Raw genomic sequence first — 20,931 nt, 5'->3', positions numbered from 1 at the left:
TGATATCTCCCCTACTCCTCAAGTGCAGCATCCAGATATTATGACAGAGGCTAGCTATCAGACTATCAGAGCCATTCATAAGCTGAGTAGCCTAATGATATCTTAGGCTAGGTTAGTCCTGCCTCCTCATGTTGATGATGTTGGTGCTAGTTCATCATCGACTAGCTCATCACATGTTTGTGTGCCTCACACTTGCATTATGTGTAAGAATATTTACCTAGTTCCCATAGGCGATCTTCCTGAGTATCATTTTGTATTAGACGAGGATACACCAGACACACATGTAGAGGCTACAGACCTTGATGTGAGAGAGGAGGGGAATGCAGAGGCATGGACTCCTTCGGTGTTGATACGTGTATACATTTTTTTTTATGACATCTGCGATTTAAAGTTAATTTTTATAATAGAGTAATTTTAATTTTTAAGCCATATTGACTTTTATATGTATGTGATCTTCATTCATGTTTAGTTGATGACCGAGGAGGAGTTCAGACAGATTGATGATTCCATGCTCTTGGCCATTTCATTTGGCCTTGAGACATCTATGGTACATTATGTTGTGTTCACATTTTTTTTTTCTATTTGATATTGTAGCATATATGGTTGCTAAAATTTCTTTTATCTTGCAGGTACCACCTGTCCCGGGGGGACAAAGTGCGGCGGGTGAGCCAACACACATTGAAAAAGGAAAGGTAATTAGGTTCTTTCTATTTGATTAAATATTGATGCATTCTTGTAACATGTTTGTGGTAATCCCATTTAATTACATTCTTTATTGTATATAGGGCGTGGCTACTGGCGATGAGCATGTACAGATTCTACCTCGTAGACCATCAGGGATTTCCATTTGCACTGAGAGCCCCATTGTATGTATAAGTATCATTTATTTTTTATTATCCTTATCTTCATAAATAAATTCAAAACTAATTTCTATGATATTAACAACTACTATTTTGTATCTCATAGGAGACTCCTAGTGCACATGAGGTTCGACGAGGGAGCTATGTAGATTTGATGATGCGGCCACTCTCTCTTGAGGAGGAGCCTACAATAGTAAGTTGTAGTTTGAATTCATGATTAAATATGTTATAAATTTAGCATGCTATGAATTGTAATGTTATAGTTTAAATTGTAGATTCATCTGACAAATGTATTTGAACATATACAACCCACAATCAGAAGGTAGAAGCATTGCCAAGGGCATATGAGAGGACTCCTAACCAGTGTAGAAGGTCGACAAAAGAGGTATTTATTATGAAATTTTGATAGTATAAATCTTCATTACAAAAAATATCATTATGCATTTGAGTAATTCAATGTTAGATACAAAGAATCATAGAAATTTAGTAGTCTAACTTTGGGTTTTCCATTTTTGTTTATGTAGGAGGCATCTGATCCACCTAGTGCAGTGAAGAGGCTGCATTTTGATCATCCACTAGCACCCTAGGATAGTATAGTTGTCGTAGGATGCATCACGAGACATTTTGAGATTGCATATGCCACATTGTATATAGAAACATTGATATTATACACATTCTGATGGCATGATCAGCCACATTTTGTATATGGATCTATGTATTTTGATATATATTTGAGTACTTTGTCTATGGATATGCTGGTCTAATTGATGAACAAATGTTAAATACAAAAAAGTAGACATCCATTCAAGAGGTGCAATACGTATTCACTGTCCATTTGATCCAACCCCATGTTTAGCTCATGATTCAGAGAGATTTCATCGGCAAAATATGCTTTCCAATGGTTGAATTTATGGATATGTGCTTCCATTTTGAGCTGAGGTGAGTTTAGTAATGTTAAAATGAATTTTGTGTTCTCTCTACCTAGTAACTAAAATCTAGAAAAGAATAATCGATGGCCGTAAAGGATTAGGTTTTTAGTTTGTATACAGAAATATGTTTCTTTTAATTACAGGTTTTCTATTATATCTTGATTATAAAATCCATTATATAATGAGGCTCCGTCAGTTTAATATCTTTTTCAAATAGTGAAGTCCCCTCATTTTAATATCTCTTTTAGATAGTTCAATTGCAAGATGTTTCCAAGTTAAGTACGAATATCCTTATGTGTTGTACAATCTGGTATGAAATGTTGTTCAGTTTCAACCATTCCTTTGTTGTAGGAAATAAATTTTTTTCTCTTTCCTCTTGATGATCAAACATCTATTTGTGTCACATCTAAGATGGTGAGACCTAGTCCTCAACTGAACAACTAAAATTCTAGCCTTTGACTTAATTGCAGCCTTTTCATTATGTTCCCATAAGGGGTTGAACTTTTTGATATAGTGTGATTTTTTGACCTATTTGTTTTTCTAACATGGAAGTCCTGAATTTTTCTTGCGCAATTTTTTTTTATGTCTCTTCATTGATATTAAGACATTTCTGCCCATTAATGTCCCATTTTCTCGTCCACTTCTTTTGCTTCATCCAATTCTTCTTTCAATAGTCCTAATTCCTCTGAGCAATAATTTTGGGTTGGCAATTTTTTTCTTCTTCATGTTTTAGAATTTTTTAAATAGCTTAGCAAATAGATTATAATTGATGCTTCCATCGGAAACATCTTTGCTCCATTCAACAAGATCTCATAGAGAATTGTGGATTTGACTTAAAGAGTATTGATGATTAAATGTTCTTTGATTTTTTATATCTATCTCTAGTTAAGGTTTGACATACTACTCCCCCCAATCTTACAATCGTAGAGGAAAATCGGCATGGCCAATGAAGCAAAGAGGGTTTTCCAATCCCACAGCTTTGGTTTCCTGCACCTATTTTTAAGCAACTAAGAAGATGTCCATCCTCTTTAAACCCTTTTTGTTCTACATGTGTCTTAAGGGAGCTTATTATGGAACCAACTCATAGGTACTTTTATTTTGACACTCTCTTCAACAAGCTTTCCCTAAGGATAAAGCTAACATGTTGCTTCTTCGTTTTAAAGAAAAACATTGTTAATTTGATCTTGCTAGTTTTCAGTTACTTCCCAACTTTGTGGCAAAAGAGCTCTAAAGCCTTCAAATGTTCTTTCAAACCATGAAAAGGTTTCATAATAAGAATAAGGTTGGCTATATATACAAAACTTGCTTTACCATGACTAGTTGAATACCTTTAACTATAATTTTATTTAGCCATTCTTCTAGTCTATCAATATATAACTCAAATAATGTAGAATATAGAACACACCACGATTTGACTCTAGTGTCACTTCTAAAACATTCAGACATATCCTCTTTAATTCTGATTTTACCACAAACTTGCTTATAAAATTTGAGTATGATAAAAGTGTGAAGGAAGGCTCTAGTACGGAACTAAGATTTCCAAGTTGTTGTAGCATACCACCTTAAACCTGGGTGATCCCACAATAATGGGTTCCACTTTTTGACCAATTTTGACACTGAAATCAATATTTTTGCAACAAACGTCATGTTCAAGTGACTATATCTCCAAAACTATAAATAATTTCAAGATGACATAAACTAGTGATTTTGAGTACTTTGTTCCTACTTTGTAACCATATTTTTTAATCTAAAAAAAAAAATTATTTATGTCAATTTTTTTTATCTCTTCCAAAAAGTGGTACATAATAAAATTCAATATTTTAAAAAGTGACAGTCCGTTTGACACACATAACTTTTTTTCTAGAAATGATAATGAAGTAATTCTTTCGATGTTGGATTTGTAACATCAATATCCATGGTCTGCATTTAGTTTGATTTATTTTTGTTGAATAATGTATAGTTTATGAAGTTTTGAATTGACATGAACTGTAATTGAGACATACGTTCCGTTTGACATAGATAATTTGAAGTCAATTTATCATAAACCATTTTTTTTTCAATAGAAAGGTATCTCAATAAGCCAGTGCCTCCATATTTTTCCAAATTTTTTTGACCTAATTTACTAATTTTCCCGAGGTGTCAAAGTCAGTTGATGTTCAATCGGTAATGAACCTATAATGAGTTAAACTCATATTTGAAAGTCTTAATGATTAAATTATGTAATAAAATTATAGTCATTGGAAAGCTTGCTCCGAGCAGCACATTTTGATATTTTTTATTTTACAGTAGGAGATCATTCTTCTACAATTATGGAAGTCAAAAGAGCAAAAAAAAAAGAAAAAGAAAAAGAAAAAAAGGTTAAATTTTTTGTGATTTTGCATGTTCGTGCGAACACGTTTACCATGTTCGTGTGAGCGTATGTTCGCGTGAACATGCAAATCATGTTTGCGTGAACATATATATCACATATGTTCGCGCGAACATATGGTAAACTCAATTTCTCATTTTGCAATTTTTTTCATTTTTGTTCGTCCCACTAAAGTGGAACCCATTATTGTGGGTTCACCCACCTTCACCATTGAATTCATTATCATTTTTTCATTTCTTAAGCTATGGCAACACAAGGCAAGATTTCTCCATGAACCAGTGCCTTAATTAATGCTTTAGTGCGATTTAGTTTGTCAATCATCAATTTTAAATTCTACTTTTAACATGTTCATTATTAATTAATGGTATATTACAGTTCATATTTTTATTATTGATTCATATTATATGAGTAGTGGTTTGTACAGATTTATGACTTATAAGAATGCATGGTCTATTTAGCACTTATTGCATTCTAGCAATGTTGATATAGATGAGAAAACTTCTTAAAAATCTCCATCCTTGCACTACTTGAACTCAAAACCTATTTAACCATAAAAGTTTCAAGATCAAAATCAGTTAGTTCACTAGCCTATTTAAAAATTAATATCATTTGAATTCAATATTTATTCTCAACGTCCCTGGCACTAGAAAAGTCTTATTCTGAGTGGTTGAGCTAACCAAATGCTTTTAACATATATTTTGTCTTTTAAACATAAACTATAATAACATAAAAAAGATGTGTGACTTATATAGATAATAATAGGAACAGAAGACATATAAGTAATTTTTGTAACATTAAATACTAACACATGATGCTAGATTCTCAAAGAAGTGCCTCAGCCTTCTTACTTATTGTTTGCTACTTAACCCTTTTCTAAGCATACTTACATGTTGACTTTCTGTCACACCCACCTTTGATAACTAAGCAATTGTTAAATGAGGAAAAGGTAGTTGTTATCACAAATTGTAAAAATGGTATACAATTTCTGAGGGATATCAAATTTTGGCTGCTCAGGCAAGGTTTTAAATTCACCTCCTATTTCACATGCAATTGTCTTTTTATTACAAATATTATGGTGCTTGCAGGCTTGGAGTAGAATGCTAATAAAGTTAACATGTGATTTTATTTGTTTTTGTTGCAGTGGCAGTTTGGTCCAAGAATTTTAAGAAGGTTGTAGTGCAAAGATCATGTTTGATAGTTGACTAGGATCCTTGCAAATTTTGCAAAGAGGACATTGAGATTATCTAGTGTAGGACAACAGATTTCTTAGCATTCTGTAGCATTGGATAGTCAAATGCATTTTTTCTGAAACTTCCTGATGGTATCGAGCTTAATAAAATCATTGAAAGCTTGCCTCTACATAGAGCAATGACAGAGCAAATTATTCTAGAAAATGGCAATTCATTTTCTCCCTTTCCACATATGGTTCCAACTGTTAATGTTCCAAAGGGTGTTAATCTGCCTTATGAGATACTGTTTCAAATCAACTCTCTTATTCATCATGGGATACTCAGTGGCCAAATACTGAATTGTCACTTTTTTGATTTGCTAAATAATGAGAAGAAATTAGCTTTGCACATATGTTTGGCCTTAATAGAATTGCATCAATTGAAGTTAACATGTTTTGACCTAGAAACATGGCTTCAAAATCAAGTAAAGAAGTTGCAAACTAGTCAAAATCAGTTGAAGTCTCTAACAATTTCTGGACATAATGACACATTGAAATTCCATAGGGCCCTAGTTACTCTGACTAGGGTCTACTTTTTGGGCCCCAACTTGAATATTTCAATTTGAGTGACAAGGAATTTTTCAAAGTATGTTGATGATTTCCTCAAAGTCTCTTTTGTGGAGGAGGACTTTAATAAGCTTCATTAAGTTGCTTTGACTACAAAAACTGAATATGGTTTTCATGCAAGACCACAAAGATCACAAGTATATGATAGAATATTGTCAATTTTGAAGGAAGGCATTACAATAGGCAACAAAAGATTTGAATTCCTTGGCTTCTCAGCCAGTTAGTATAGGGAAAATTCAGTCTAGATGTTTTCTTCAAATGACAAAGTTACTGTCGAGTCCATCAGAAAATGGATGGGAGATTTCCATTGTACAAATGATTCAACCATACATGCCACAAAAATGGGGCAACCATCTAACTCTTCGAGGTAAAAATTAAATGTTCGAGATCATGAAGTTTCCCTTATTCCTGATAGTTACATTCATACAGATGGTATCAACTACTATTATTTAGATGGAATCAAGAAGATTTCTTTATGTGTAGCAAAGCAAATAGCTCATATTTGTTGATTGAGTATGCCTCCTCCTTCAATGTTCCAGATCATTGTGCCGAATCCAAATGGAATGTGATCTCTTGAAAATGAGATAAGTTATTTTAGGCCTTAGCATCACCATCCTGTAGCATTTGACAGTTCATCAATAGCCCTCACAAGCTCCAAGTTATGACCCTCGGAAGATCGACCTCGAAACGCACTTAGAGAACCTTGGGGACTCTTTAGTATGGGTGGTTGCGGACGATGGATGGTCTCCATGGCTAGAAGAAGGGTGTCACTAGGGTTCACCCACCCACCTGGAGCTAATGGCATCGACGATTCGATGCCAAGATCAGCAGTTTCAAAGTTGTGCTGTAGTGCACCTATGGACTGAGGCACACTGCGAGTTTTGGCATCGAGTGAGATCATTGTGCTGAATCCAAACGGAATGTGATCTCTCAAAAATGAGATAGATTATTTTAGGTCTCAACATCACTGTCCTATAGAATTTGACAATTCATCAATAGTCCTCACAAGCTCCAAGTTATGACCCTCAGAAGATCTACCTCGAAATGCACTTAGAGCATCTTGGAGACTCCTCGGTACGGGGTGGCCGCAGATGATGGATGGTCTCTGTGGCTGGAACAAGGGTGTGACTAGGGTTCACCCACCCACTCGGAGCTAATGGTGCTGATGATTCAATGCCAATATTAGTGGTTTCAAAGTTATGCTATGGTGCACCTATGAATTGAGGCACACTGCGAGTTTTGGCATCGAGCGAGATCGCTGTGCCGAATTCAAATAGAATGTGATTTCTCAAAAATGAGATACATTATTTTAGGCCTCAACATCACCATCCTATAGAATTTGATAGTTCATCGACAGCCCTCATGAGCTTTGAGTTATGACCCTCAGAAGATCGACCTCAAAATGCACTTAGAGAACCTTGGGGACTCCTCAGTACGGGGTGGGCACAGATGATGGATGGTCTCCGTGGCTAGAACAAGGGTGTCACTAGAGTTCACCCACCCACCCGGAGCTAATGGCATTTGACAATTCGATGCCAAGATCAGCAATTTCAAAGTTGCGCTATGGTGCACCTATGAACTGAGCCACACTGTGAGTTTTGGCATCGAGCAAGATCATTGTGCCGAATCCAAACAGAATGTGATCTCTCAAAAATGAGATAGGTTATTTTAGGTCTCAGCATCACCATCTTGTAGCATTCAATAGTTCATCAATTGTCCTCACGAGATCCAAGTTATGACACTTGAAAAATTGACCTCAAAATGCACTGAGAGCACCTTGGAGACTCCTTGGTACGGGGTGGCTGTGGATGATGGATGGTCTTCGTGGCTAGAACAAGGGTGTGACCAAGGTTCACCCACCCACCCAAAGCTAATGGCACTGATGATTCGATGCCAAGATTAGCAGTTTCAAAGTTACGCTATGGTGCACCTGTGAACCGAGGCATACTGTGAGTTTTGGCATTGAGCGAGATTGCTATGCCAAATCCAAATGGAATGTGATCTCTCAAAAATGAGATAGGTTATTTTAGGCCTTAATATCACCATCCTATAGCATTCAATAGTTCATCTATAGCCATCACGAGCTCTAAGTTATGACCCTCGAAAGATCGACCCCAAAATGCACTTAGAGAACCTTGGGGACTCCTCGGTACGGGGTGGCCGCAGAGGATGGATGGTCTCTGTGTCCAGAACAAGGGTAGCACTAGGGTTCACCCACCCACCCAGAGCTAATGGAACTAATGATTCAAATAGTTCTAGCTGTTAGGAGTTAGATTTTGAAAAGTTGTCAAGAAAATTGCAAAAGTTGCTAAGCAACCTTTTGTAATTTTTGCAATTTTTACGCTAAGACAAGTTTTATTGCAAATTTGATTGCAAATGGACTCTAAAAACTCCTAGGGACCCTAATAATGTTCTAAACATCTAGACTTACCTAAAAAATATTGAATTTACCAAAAATCCACTTTATTGGACCAATTGATGACCAAGACTTATAGTTGCACCATGGGGTCTTGTGTCCATTACAAATGTGGATGGTCATAGGGAGATCATTAGATCTATCCCTAGACCTTATTACATCAAGAAAAGAAAAATGATTAGGTGGTTTACACTAGTGTTACCTATATTTCATTAATGTTATTGGACTAAGAACTAGTTTTCCTCTCAGTTGGAAGGGTGGGCCTAAGGGTTCAACACTAATGGGTTATGTTGAACCACCTTGGTAATGACTAGTTCATTTGGGGAGGCTTGAGACTGCATGCAAAGAAATTCTTATTGATTTTACTCTTGTTTCAAGAGGCGGGTCTAAGAGCTCAACATATTAGAATGATGTTAAATCACCATATTAATGAATAGCTCATTTGGAGATGGTAGCTAACCAAAGCTTAGAAGATTATTTTTATAGTATTGTAAAAGTTTTTTGTGAGAACCTTGCTACTAAAAATTTAGAGTATATGCAATTTTCCCAATGATTCTAAGCATGGTAACCAATGGAGGAAGAGTTGGCATGGTTGTAATAATGCATGGTAACCATGATGAACCAACAAAAAGGAGAAACACTATGAACCATGATGCACTTGAACATAAAGATGATTATGGAGAGGATCAAATGCAACATGTTGCTTCTATCCCAAATGTTGAAAATATACAAGTGATTTAGAGGATAGGGTGATGGACCCAAGTAACAACCTAAAATGAGCAAAGTTGTAACAATGTGCCGAGTGACCCTTCTAGGTCCTGATGGTCAAATCCCACAAATGGTCAACTCCAGGAGGTTTTAAGGCTTCAATGAGTTTGTTTTGACATATTCACCATGTTCCAACACTTACCCTTGAGTTTCAATACTTTTAAGGCCAAAATGCACAACATACCAAAATGTTGTCTATGCAACTTTACAATTCTGTGATAGCAGCAAGACAAATAGGTGGATAAATTTTATTTTTTCCAAAAGATTCCTTGAATAAATGGATGTTTTGGATACCCTTTATTGCTTCACAAAACATATATAAGACTTAGAAACCCCTCCTTTGAAAAATATCAATGAACTTTCACACTTCTATTTTTTAACAATGTAGAAAAGATGCATTTACAAAACAACCACTAGAAGGACTTAAGATCTAGACTCCAAACTTTGCATAGGCTCCTAAAATGACTTCAATTAGACAAATCCAATCTCAATTTTAGTCTATGGGTTCCCTAACTCCCAAAGCCCAAATTCACATTCTCAAAACCCTTGTTCCTATGACATCACCAATCTCACACGTGCCAAGCCTTCTTGGACTAATTCAAAATTCAAACATCTATATTTTATCACCATAAACATGAATCATTTTTATGGGTCGAAGGGGGTCATGGGTCCCTTCAACCCATTACATGACGACATAGGTCCCTAGGGGTCCTAGGAACCCTAGGGACATATTAGAATCATTCTTATGGGTCGAAGGGGGTCATAGGTTGACCTATGACCCCCTTCGATCCATTACATGATGACATATGTCCCTACGGGTCCTAGGACCCCTAGGGACATATTAGAATCGTTCTTATGGGAAGAAGGGGGTCATAGGGTGACCTATGACTCCCTTCGACCCATTACACGACAACATTTGTCCCTAGGGGTCCTAAGGCCCCTAGGGACATATTAGAATCATTCTTATGGGTCAAAGGGGGTCATAGGTTGACCTATGACCTCCTTTGACCTATTACATGAGGACATATGTCCCTAGGGGTCCTAGGGCCCCTAGAGACATATTAGAATCATCCTTATGGGTCGAAGGGGGTCATAGGTTGACCTATGACCCCCTTCGACCCATTACATGACCACATATGTCCCTAGGGATCCTAGGACCCCTAAGGACATATTAGAATTGTTCTTATGGGTCAAAGGGGGTCATAGGGTGACCTATGACTCCCTTTGACCCATTACATGATGACATATGTCCCTAGGGATCTTAGGACCCCTAAGGACATATTAGAATCATTCTTATGGGTCGAAGGGGGTCATAGGTTGACCTATGACCCCCTTTGACCCATTACATGATAACATTTGTCCCTAGGGATCCTAGGATCCCTAGGGACATTAGAATTGTTCTTATGGGTCGAAGGGGGTCATAGGTTGACCTATGACCCCCTTCGTCCCATTGCATGATGACATATGTCCCTAAGGGTCCTAGGACCCCTAGAGACATATTATAATCGTTCTTATGGGTCAAAGGGGGTCATAGGTTGACCTATGATCCCCTTCGACCCATTACATGATTCTAATATGTCCCTAGGGGTCCTAGGGCCCCTAGGAACATATTAGAATCATTCTTATGGGTCAAAGGGGGTCATAGACACCCTTCGACTCGTGACATGATGACATATGTCCCTAGGGGTTCTATGACCCCTAGGGACATATTAGAATCATTCTTATGGGTCAAAAGGGGTCATAGGTTGACCTATAACCCCCTTTGACCCATTACATAATGACATATGTCCCTAGGGGTCCTAGGACCCCTAGGGACATATTAGAATCGTTCTTATGGGTCGAAGGGGGTTATAGGGTGACCTATGACCCCCTTCAACCCATTACATGATGACATATGTCCCTAAGGGACCTAGGACCCCTAGGGACATATTAAAATCGTTCTTATGGGTCGAAGGGGGTTATAGGGTGACCTATGGCCCCCTTCGACCCATTACATGATGACATTTGTCACTAGGGGTCCTAGGACCCCTAACGACATATTATAATCATTTTTATGGGTCGAAGGGCGTCATAGGGTGACCTATGACCCCCTTTGAGCCATTACATGATGACATATGTCCCTAGGGGTCCTAGGACCCCTAGGGACATATTAGAATCATTCTTATGGGTCAAAGGGGGTCATAGGTCACCTATGACCCCCTTCGACCCATTACATGTCAATATTATATTTAATAATTATATTATATTGTATATTTTAATATAATAATAATATATTATTAGATTATATAACAATAATAATCATATATGTTACTAGATTATAGATTTGATAATAATAATATATATCATATATATCACTATATTATATTTAAAACTATATTATATTTAATAATAATAATCATACATATTAGTATAATGTAATAATAATTATAATATTAATGTTCACACATTCACAAAATATATAATTTCTTCTAAAATTGTCTATAGTTATTGTTTTATGTTTATTTTCCTTTAAATATGTCTCTCTCCAAATTTAAAATTTAAAAAAGCTTGCCTTTTGAAATTCCCTCCAAAAATGGATGGGAGTTCATCGAGTCGTATCAGATATCCGATTAGGCCTGATATTTACCAAGCCTACCTAGTCAACCCAAAAAACGTGTTTGAGGAGTGTTTTAGTGACATTCAGACTTCGGGTAGCCATCTGACAATGTTATTTTGATCAAAATTGAAAGAAACGAAAAGGGTTTTTTAATATCGCTCTCAAGATTCCATTGATATAATTCTTGTCAAATTCTAAGTTTGATAAGTATTTATTAGTTAATTATCAATGAAGATTATTGTAAAGTGTCAATTGACATATTGATTGAAAAATAGCTATAACTTTCAAACGATATAACATTTTTTAAACCTAAAAGTTGTGTCACATTCTATGCTTCGCTTAGTATAAAATAAATAAATAAAAAATTAAATTTGGTAAAATTTTCTATTAGTTAAGGTAGTTAGACATGGGAGTTTTTTTTCGAAAAAGTTTTGGTAGAAAATTCATATTTAATTATTTATTTGGAATAAAAATATCGAAAAATATGCGTCACATCCGAGCATGAGTCTACTTTTTATATCTATAATTATATTAAAAAAATATTATCATTTGATTTTAATTAAGGTGGTTAGACATACACCTACTTTTTATTTTCGCCCTAAAATTTTTGTAGTATTGCATTAAAATCCAAACTTTTGACCAATCAATTTTTTTTCTCCTGATAAGGCCTAGTAGTTTAGAAACTACATTCAATTTCCTATAGATTATTTTATTACAACTTTTTGATATAAAGTCCATAACCACTTAAAAAATATGTGTCAAGTTGACTGAAGCCTTATTTGCTGATTTTTCACTCCCACTTAAGGCCATAGTTTGGTACACCATGATCCTGCACATACCCATCAAATGTATCTTTATTAGATATAGTTATGGTGTGAAAGGATACAAGCTTTGGGATCCTATTGCACAAAAGGTATTTTATTCCAGAAGTGTTATTTTAGAGAAACTAAGCCTTCTTCTATTACAGTGCAACTAGAATGAATAGAAGAAAAGAAAGATGTGATTCAACTTCCTACTACACCTGAGAAAGTTGAATCAAGGCCCTTAGAAAGACAAGTTGTTGAAGAGACCTCTACAAGTTCTGAATCATCAGAGGAAGAGGGAGAACTTGATCATGAACCTAAATCTGAACCTAATCTTGTTCGAAGGTCTAGTAGACAGAGGAAAGCACTAGAAAGGTATGTGTATTCTCTTGATGATTGGAGATGTATATTTGCATTGAATACTAATATTGATGAACTAAGATTTGTACAAGAGGCTCTTGATATGAATGATTCAGAGTCCTGGAAAATAGCCATGGAAGAAGAGATGGCAGCTCTTAAGAGGAATGACACATGGGACCTTATACCATTTCCTCAAGGATGGAAGCTTGTTGGTTGTAAATGGGTGTTCAAAAGGAAGATGGGTTCAGATGGAATCATTGGGAACTATCAAGCACGTTTGGTTGCAAAAGGTTACTCTTAGGTTGAGGGAGTAGATTATGGTGAGATTTTCTCTCCAATAGCCAAAATGATATCCATTAGATTTTTTCTTTCTATTGTAGCATCTTATGATCTAGAGATCAAGAAAAATAAATGTGAAAACTACTTTTCTTAATGGAGATTTGGAGGAAGAAATTTACATGTCATAGCCAGAGCACTATGTGGTGAAAGGTAAAAGTCATTTGGTCTGTAAATTGAAGAAATACTTGTTTGGTTTAAAATAGAGTCCTAGGATGTGGCACTAAAAGTTTCATACATATGTGTTGATTTTGAGATTTGTGCAATCTAAATCTAGTCACTGTATATATTTCAAATCTAATGGTGATGGTTTCTTGGTTATTGCCTTGTATGTTGATGACATCTTGTTTATTGGCAAAGGAAAATGTTTGATTGTAGAGTTAAAATCTCAACTCTCGATAAAGTTTGAAATGAAATATCTTGGTGTAGCTAGGTACATTCTAGGAATGGATATTATAAGAGATAGACAGAACAAAAAGCTTTGGCTAGGCCAAAGTAAGTATGTTGGTACTATTTTGAAAAGGTTTAATATGCAGGATTCAAGACCATTGAGTGTTCCTGTTACTATGGGAATAAAGCTTTCTAGCTCACAATGTCCCACATACCCATTGGAGATGGAAGAGATGAGTCAAGTACCATATCAAAGTGCTATTGGAAGTTTGATGTATGCTATGGTTTGTACAAGACCAAACATTACCCAAGCAGTGGGAGTTCTTTCTTGTTATATGTCTAATCTAGGAAGAGAACATTGGGATGCAGTAAAAAGATTTTTTAGATACTTGCAGCATACCTTAGAGTACTCGATATGTTTTCATGGAATAGGAAATGAGCATTCCTTGGATATTCGAGGCTATGTGGATTCAGACTAGGCTGGTGATGTTGATAGAAGAAGATCCACCAATGCATATGTGTTTACATTATTTGGTGGTGCAATCAGTTGGATGAGTAAGCGACAGGTTGTGGTCATTTTGTCCACTACTGACGCAAAGTATATGGCAGCTACTCATGCTTGCAAGGAAGCCATCTGGCTAAAGAGATTGTGTTTAGATATAGAGTTCAAATAGGGTGCAATGACAATTTATAGTGACAGCCAGAGTATAATCTTCCTAGCGAAGAACCTGACTTTTCATGCCAAGACCAAGCACATTGATGTACAATATCATTTTATGAGAGATATGGTTGAGGACGACAAGGTGAAGCTATAAAAGGTAGAGACTTTGGTGAATGTTGTTGATGCATTAACTAAGCTTGTTAGCATAGAGAAATTCAGATGGTGTGAAGAGTCTATGGGCCTTTTGGCCCCTAGAAGTTAAGTCGATGATATTTTGGATCTCCTGAGTCTTGCAAGGTATTCAACAAGTGGGAGAATCTTGAGAACATGTGTTTCAATAATTTTTTGAAAAATTCTAGAATTTGTTTGTGGAAGTTTTCCACTTGTTTGTATCTTGGAAAAATGTGTATAAAATACCAAAAGGTGTCCTATCTATAGTAGAATATAGGAGGGCCATTTTTAGAGCATAGTTAGCTTGTTTTATGACTTTTATGGGGGTCTAAACTAAGAAGCAAAATTATAGACGGGATTACTATTTTAACCTGGTTGGTTTTACATATGGGAAATGTAAATGTCAAAAATGGGTAACATGTGGCATGCTAGTTTTGCCCATGGTTTTGTAAAACCACAAGTGGTTTCCAGGTTGTAAAATCAATATAAAAGGAGGGCTTGGGGAGGTGTTTGTGTAATTGAATTCAATTTGCAAGACTGGTGCTAGAAGGAGTCTCTCCGAGTTCAAGTTGTGGCGATGCGCTCCTGTAAGAACTTGCATTGCAAGTGTATTGTAATCATCTTGGTTTGATAATACATTGTGCAAGTTTTGGAGGGTGCGGTTTTTCTCCCAAAAGGGTTTCCCCATGGTAATCAGTATGTTATGTGTTCATTGTTATTTTGATTACGTTATTATGCATTTCTTGAGATCTCTCCAATAGTTAGTTGAATTTGCATAATCATCCTCTCAAAGATTAGTGTAGGAAGTGATTCCACACACCTTTGCTTCCTTACAAAGATGATAGTAGTATCACTCATAAAAATATTCATTTGGTTATAGGAGGCCAAATCAGATCATTTGACAAAACTTATGAAATCTTCCAGTGAAGTGTGGGACCTATTGACCTTTGTAGATGAGTGTGATATTGATCTCTAGGTCGATACAATAGTTCTCCTTGATGATCTCAATAGAGACAAGAATCAAGTTCACATGGTTTCAGACAACGAGTTCTACAAGCTGCAAATGAGTTATGATAGACTTCATTTTGGTTGTAAAGGGGCACTAAGATGTCTAGAGAATCTGTTAGAGGAAAGTGAGGAATTTCTCAAGAAGGAAAAACTACAAGACAACCACAAGGAGGAGTATACTATAGATATGAATGATTCAAAGGATTGGATGGAAATAGCACCAAGTTGTACTCTCTCTACAAACTATGCAAATTGATTTTGAAAGAAAATATTGAGGATTTTTTGGAATGGACTGAAATATCTTTGAGAAATGTTATGGCTTTGTCTATGTCAAGGCTACTCGATGTGCTAGTAAAGCAATGTTGGAAGTGGGCAAAAGATTTTGAAGAAGATAAGTTACAGGGAGCAATCCATCTAGCAGGAAAATGCAAAGGAATGATCGAAGCATGGGGACTAGAACCACAATCAACATCTAGTACCACAAAGCAATAGAGAATCCAAGTCATTTTGTCAACCCAAAGTCCTTGCTAATATTTAATTATCGTTTTAGTATTTAAATGTGTGGGATGTAATACTATAAATTTGACTAGTTTTCTTTGTTTACAAGTTCATTATAAGCATTGTAACTGTAGGATGTATTTTCACTACAAAAACCTTGTCAAATTATTTTAGAGAGGTGAAATGTAGTTTTTATTAAGTCTACATCAATATTTTAGCTCATGAGTGGAAGCACATATATAGTAGTTCTAATCAGGCTACACTTTTTCTCTCTTTGTTTAAAAAAATATATTCAAGAAGTTTTTTCCTCTTGTTCACAAGAAAAGTTTGTCTAAGAATTTATCTTTGTTCATGAGAGTAGATTTATGAAGATTATATATAATATATTATGAATTATTTTTTACGAATTGATTTTTTAATTTATCTATAAAAGGTTGCAGCCATAGTTAATTAGTATTATTTATTGTGATTGATTATCATTATTAGTTAAGTTCGAGTAGATTCGAATCCAAGGCCTATGACATAAGAAGGTCACAATTTATTGTTGTATTGTAGGTTCTTACCTATTATGAATTGATATTTTAAGAAGAATATTTTTTACTAATATTAAATCTAGTTAAATGTTTAATATAATTATTAGTTGTAATTTGGTGTATAATAGGGATGTCAAAGTGGTGTTTATGATTAACAAATTCTCTACGTTTTGTGCATACATTTGCACAATACAATCAACTAGTAGGTCATTTAGAAAATGATGTTATTTATGCAATAAAGGTCTCAATGGAGAATTGACTATGTGATCTCAAGGTCATTTTTTAGTTCAGCAATAGGGATTGTAATCATGATTTTTTCCATAATGTGCCTCTTTCCAAACACATCACATAACACATACTTTTGGCCACCTTATGCTCCTATCCATAGTTCTTATCTTTTTGCATTGCCTTTCCTCTTTAATTTCATCATAATAGGATGGGTTGTCATCTGTTGGAGATGGTTGGCTATCCTATTGTATTTTGGTCTACACAAACACAATTGGAGAAAAGGTCTTTGCCTAGACAATTTATGTACTAGAACTGAAAAAGAAAGCCCAAAGAGTAGTCAAAATTCAATACCATATGATTAACCAATCCGCTTCCTTAATATCTAAAATAACTAAACTAAAATGTTTCTATGCTTACTACTACAAATAACTATGAAATTTTCTTCATTATACATATAAGTGGCCCAATAAACATCAATGGGTATTAAAAAAGTCTAGTAAATATCGAGAGAGAAATCCCCCTATGCTATGATGAAACAAGTTGTCATAAATGTTTTTTTTTAAAAGAGCACAAAGACAGGAGCTAACTCTCATTTCTTTTTTGTCTCCATGTCATTGGCATCAATAGTCTCCTACTTTCCCTCCTACAATAGGTCAAGGATAGTCATAACTAAATGCATCACATACATAGAAAAGTTGGCAACCTTTTCAAATTTGTCCTCCAAGCCCTCTTTTTTCTTGATCAGGCTAGTGATAGACTACTCTAGATTAGTAATTTTTGGATTACCCTGAGGTTTCTTGGTAGTATCGCTTTTCCCCATGTTACTTCCCTCCTTCTGAATGTCACTTCCCACCATATTCCCTTATTTCTATATGTCACCCCACCACGGGAACCACCCCTTGAGTCTGACTACCCAAATTAATAGCTCTAATAGGTGAAGTAATTGTGCCTTTCTCACCCATATCCCACTCTTTCCTAGACTCTAGGGTATTCGCCTTAGTTTTAAAAGTATCAAACACATAAGACAACATGGGGCTATCTTGTTCCCCATCCATGTCCTCTTCATTCTTCCCTTCAATACTTGTCTCTTCTTGCTTCTATTCACCATAATTTCTCCTTGTGGCTTTCCTTTTGGTCTAGGGCCACTTTTCTTTCCTAAATTACTAGGTTTCTCCTTACTAGGGATATGGCCAAGGGATTTTTCTCTCTCAATCTCTTACTTAGTCAAGTTCATTAGTATTCAAGAAACCACCTTAGGAGGGGAAAATTTATCCCTGTATATGTGGTTGTTTCTATCTTTCCGTATGTTCTAGCATACATAGGGGGATGACTTTCCATATCATTTTAATAAGGGGATGCTAGGAGGGACATCTGCAGCCAAGGATGAATTTATGAGTATCACTATTTAGAACCAACGAAATTCGCAATTGACAAAATAGTTTCTGCCAAATTTGAGTAGAATAGGAGCAATGAATGAGGAGGTTTGAAATGGCCGCTTCTTTCCTTCTACACAACACACACCAATTTTCCATTTGGAAGCCATGCATTTTGAGGTTATCAATTGTGAGAATGCTATGGTGCATAACAAACCATTAAAAGAAATTAATCTTGGGAAGTAAGTGAATGTGCCAAACATATCTCCACTCTAAGGCCCCTTTCTCACCATTGATACTAGTGTACATTGATTTCACACTTAACTCCCCACTCCTAATGGGTTGGGCTATTATTATTTGTCCCCATTAGATTCTCTTTGATAGCCATGTTAGGGAGGTGATCTCACCTAGTTCATGGGTAAAAGCACAAACCTGTGTCACCCTTTTGTAAAAGAAAAGACTAACAAAAGTATAACTGTTAAGCTTCAATGATATAAAGCTGGTACTATTATTTTGAATTTGAAAATGAAGTAAAATAAAATGTGTAGAAATGGATGAAGTTTACGATTATAATTTTTAATAATTATTTAGAATAAGAATTGATATATTTTCCTAATTTTTAAAGATAATTTTTTAGCTACTAAAAAATGCTGGAAATTAGGGGTCTAGCTCCCACCACAAAACTATATGGAAATCAACTTATTTCACTTTGATCTTAGACTATGCTATTGATAACATATATACCTAGAACAATAAAAAATAAAAATCAGTTTTTGACCTATATTTTCTCTTTTATAGTGATTCAAATTTCGACTCACTTGATATCGATAGTTTTCATCTCCCACCACATTTTTCAAAACAAATATATTCTAACCAGAAGAAAATATTATACATTCTAGAAGACAACTCTCTCGTCTAGAACATCATATAGTTTTAAAAAAAATTTGATATGATTTAATATTTTTTTCTTACTCAAAATCGACATCTTCTTGAGTGTTAAAATGCATGCATGTAGAATTGTTTAATTACAATATACTATATCTAATGAAAACACTATAAAATTTATATGAGAATATTCTTGACTTTGAGCTCTATAAGATGGTGTTCATATGTTATTGAAAAAATATCATAGAAAATAGTAATAGTTATTGAAATGCCTTTTTTGTGAAATAAATTTATTTCTTTAGTAATTGGATACAAACTACTGTAAAACATGCATTTAATTGATATTTCCAATTGGAAAATGTGAGACCATATATAACCTACCTAGAATTAATTTATCTAAATCATATGTTCGAATTTTTTTGATTTTTAGATTGAAATACTTAAATTCAATCATTCTAATAAGTCAACCTAAAAGGTGACATAGTTTTATACTTTTACACTCATCCTCATGACTTTGAATTCCTTAATCATGATCTTCAATGGTCAAATTAATGTCCAAGACATTTGAGCCTTAGGGCCCTATTTGATCATCATTTGAAAGGGCCTCAATGTCGACCACAAAATGTCTCTCAATATGTTGTTCTTTACTTTCATTAGAGGAGGAATCTGTCTCTTGCTTACTTTGAGATAAGGGTGAGTACCCTAAACTTGAACGTCTTGTTGTCTCTAATTCAATCACAACTTGTGAAGTCATCTTGCCTTTTATCCTTTTCTTCTTTTGAGGTGACCCCTTATCCTCTATCCCCTTCCTCTTCATTCCTCTTGTTTGTAACTCCTTGTCCCTCACTCCATTCTTCTACTTGTTTTGGCCTTCTTGTTTTCTTGAAGATTCAGGGAGTTGTTCACATGATTCCTCATTTGGTTCTTCTACATCTTTCATTTGTTTATATTTCAATGGAACTCTTTTTTCCTTCAAATTAACTATCTATTAGTTTATCCATGTTCAAGTGAATGGTGTTAAACTTGAATCATTATTGTGTCAAAACTTCATCTTTGTTCGACCAATCTATAGCAGGAATTACATTCTTTGTTGTTGTGTCATGATCACTTTGGAAATAGCTTCCATCCTCCTCAAACAACTCTAGAATAAGTTATAACCTATTTACTATCAAATCCGATGATCTTTCTAGGTCTTTACCTTATCATAAAAAATGTGTTAATCCAATGATCTTCAATGTGAGCTATATGTGTTTATACTTGACTAAATATATGCCCTCTAAATTTGATGATGTCGATTGAAGTTGGGGCGAGGGTTGTATAGGCCTAGTGTAAAACTATTTCTCATCTGGCCCTGTGCTAGGACTAATGGGTAGATCTCGCTTGAATTTCCAATATGAGAAGGAAAAGGCACCCCAAATGTGTGCTTGTACTTTATTAGATCTTTTCATATGCCAGTAATTGTCTTGCTACTTCCATTATGACTGGCCTATCAAGTTGTGAAACTTGTCATGTATTGCATCTACATTTGCTTTGCCATTTCTTATAAGAGTGTTTCAAGGTTTGGAACCACTTCAACATCCTTTGCATGGTTTAGAGGTAATTTCATTGTGGCAAAGGCTTCTACAAGAGAATGAGCATTGTGATTATGGCATTGACATAGAATCAGAACTTACTTCTTTAACTCCTTACACTCAACTCTTTACTGAAGTTATTATTCTAGTAGTGAGAATAGATGCTACAAATTCCTAGAAGCCAAGGGACCCTGAACCTATGCTATATTTTTTGGAGACATGGGAGAAGTTACTACAAGATTATGTACTTCATAACATTCTAGATCATATAGTGATGCCCAAATTAACAGAAGTAGTAGATACTTGGGATCCTTGCAGGGAGATTGTGCCAATACATGCATGGTTACATCCTTGGCTTCCATTGTTGGGCCAATGTATGGAG

Source organism: Cupressus sempervirens, chromosome 3, assembly GCF_028749045.1.
Source record: "Cupressus sempervirens isolate cs-2001-9-10 chromosome 3, ASM2874904v1, whole genome shotgun sequence".
Lineage (NCBI taxonomy): Eukaryota > Viridiplantae > Streptophyta > Pinopsida > Cupressales > Cupressaceae > Cupressus > Cupressus sempervirens.
Note: the sequence above shows the minus strand (reverse complement) of the source record.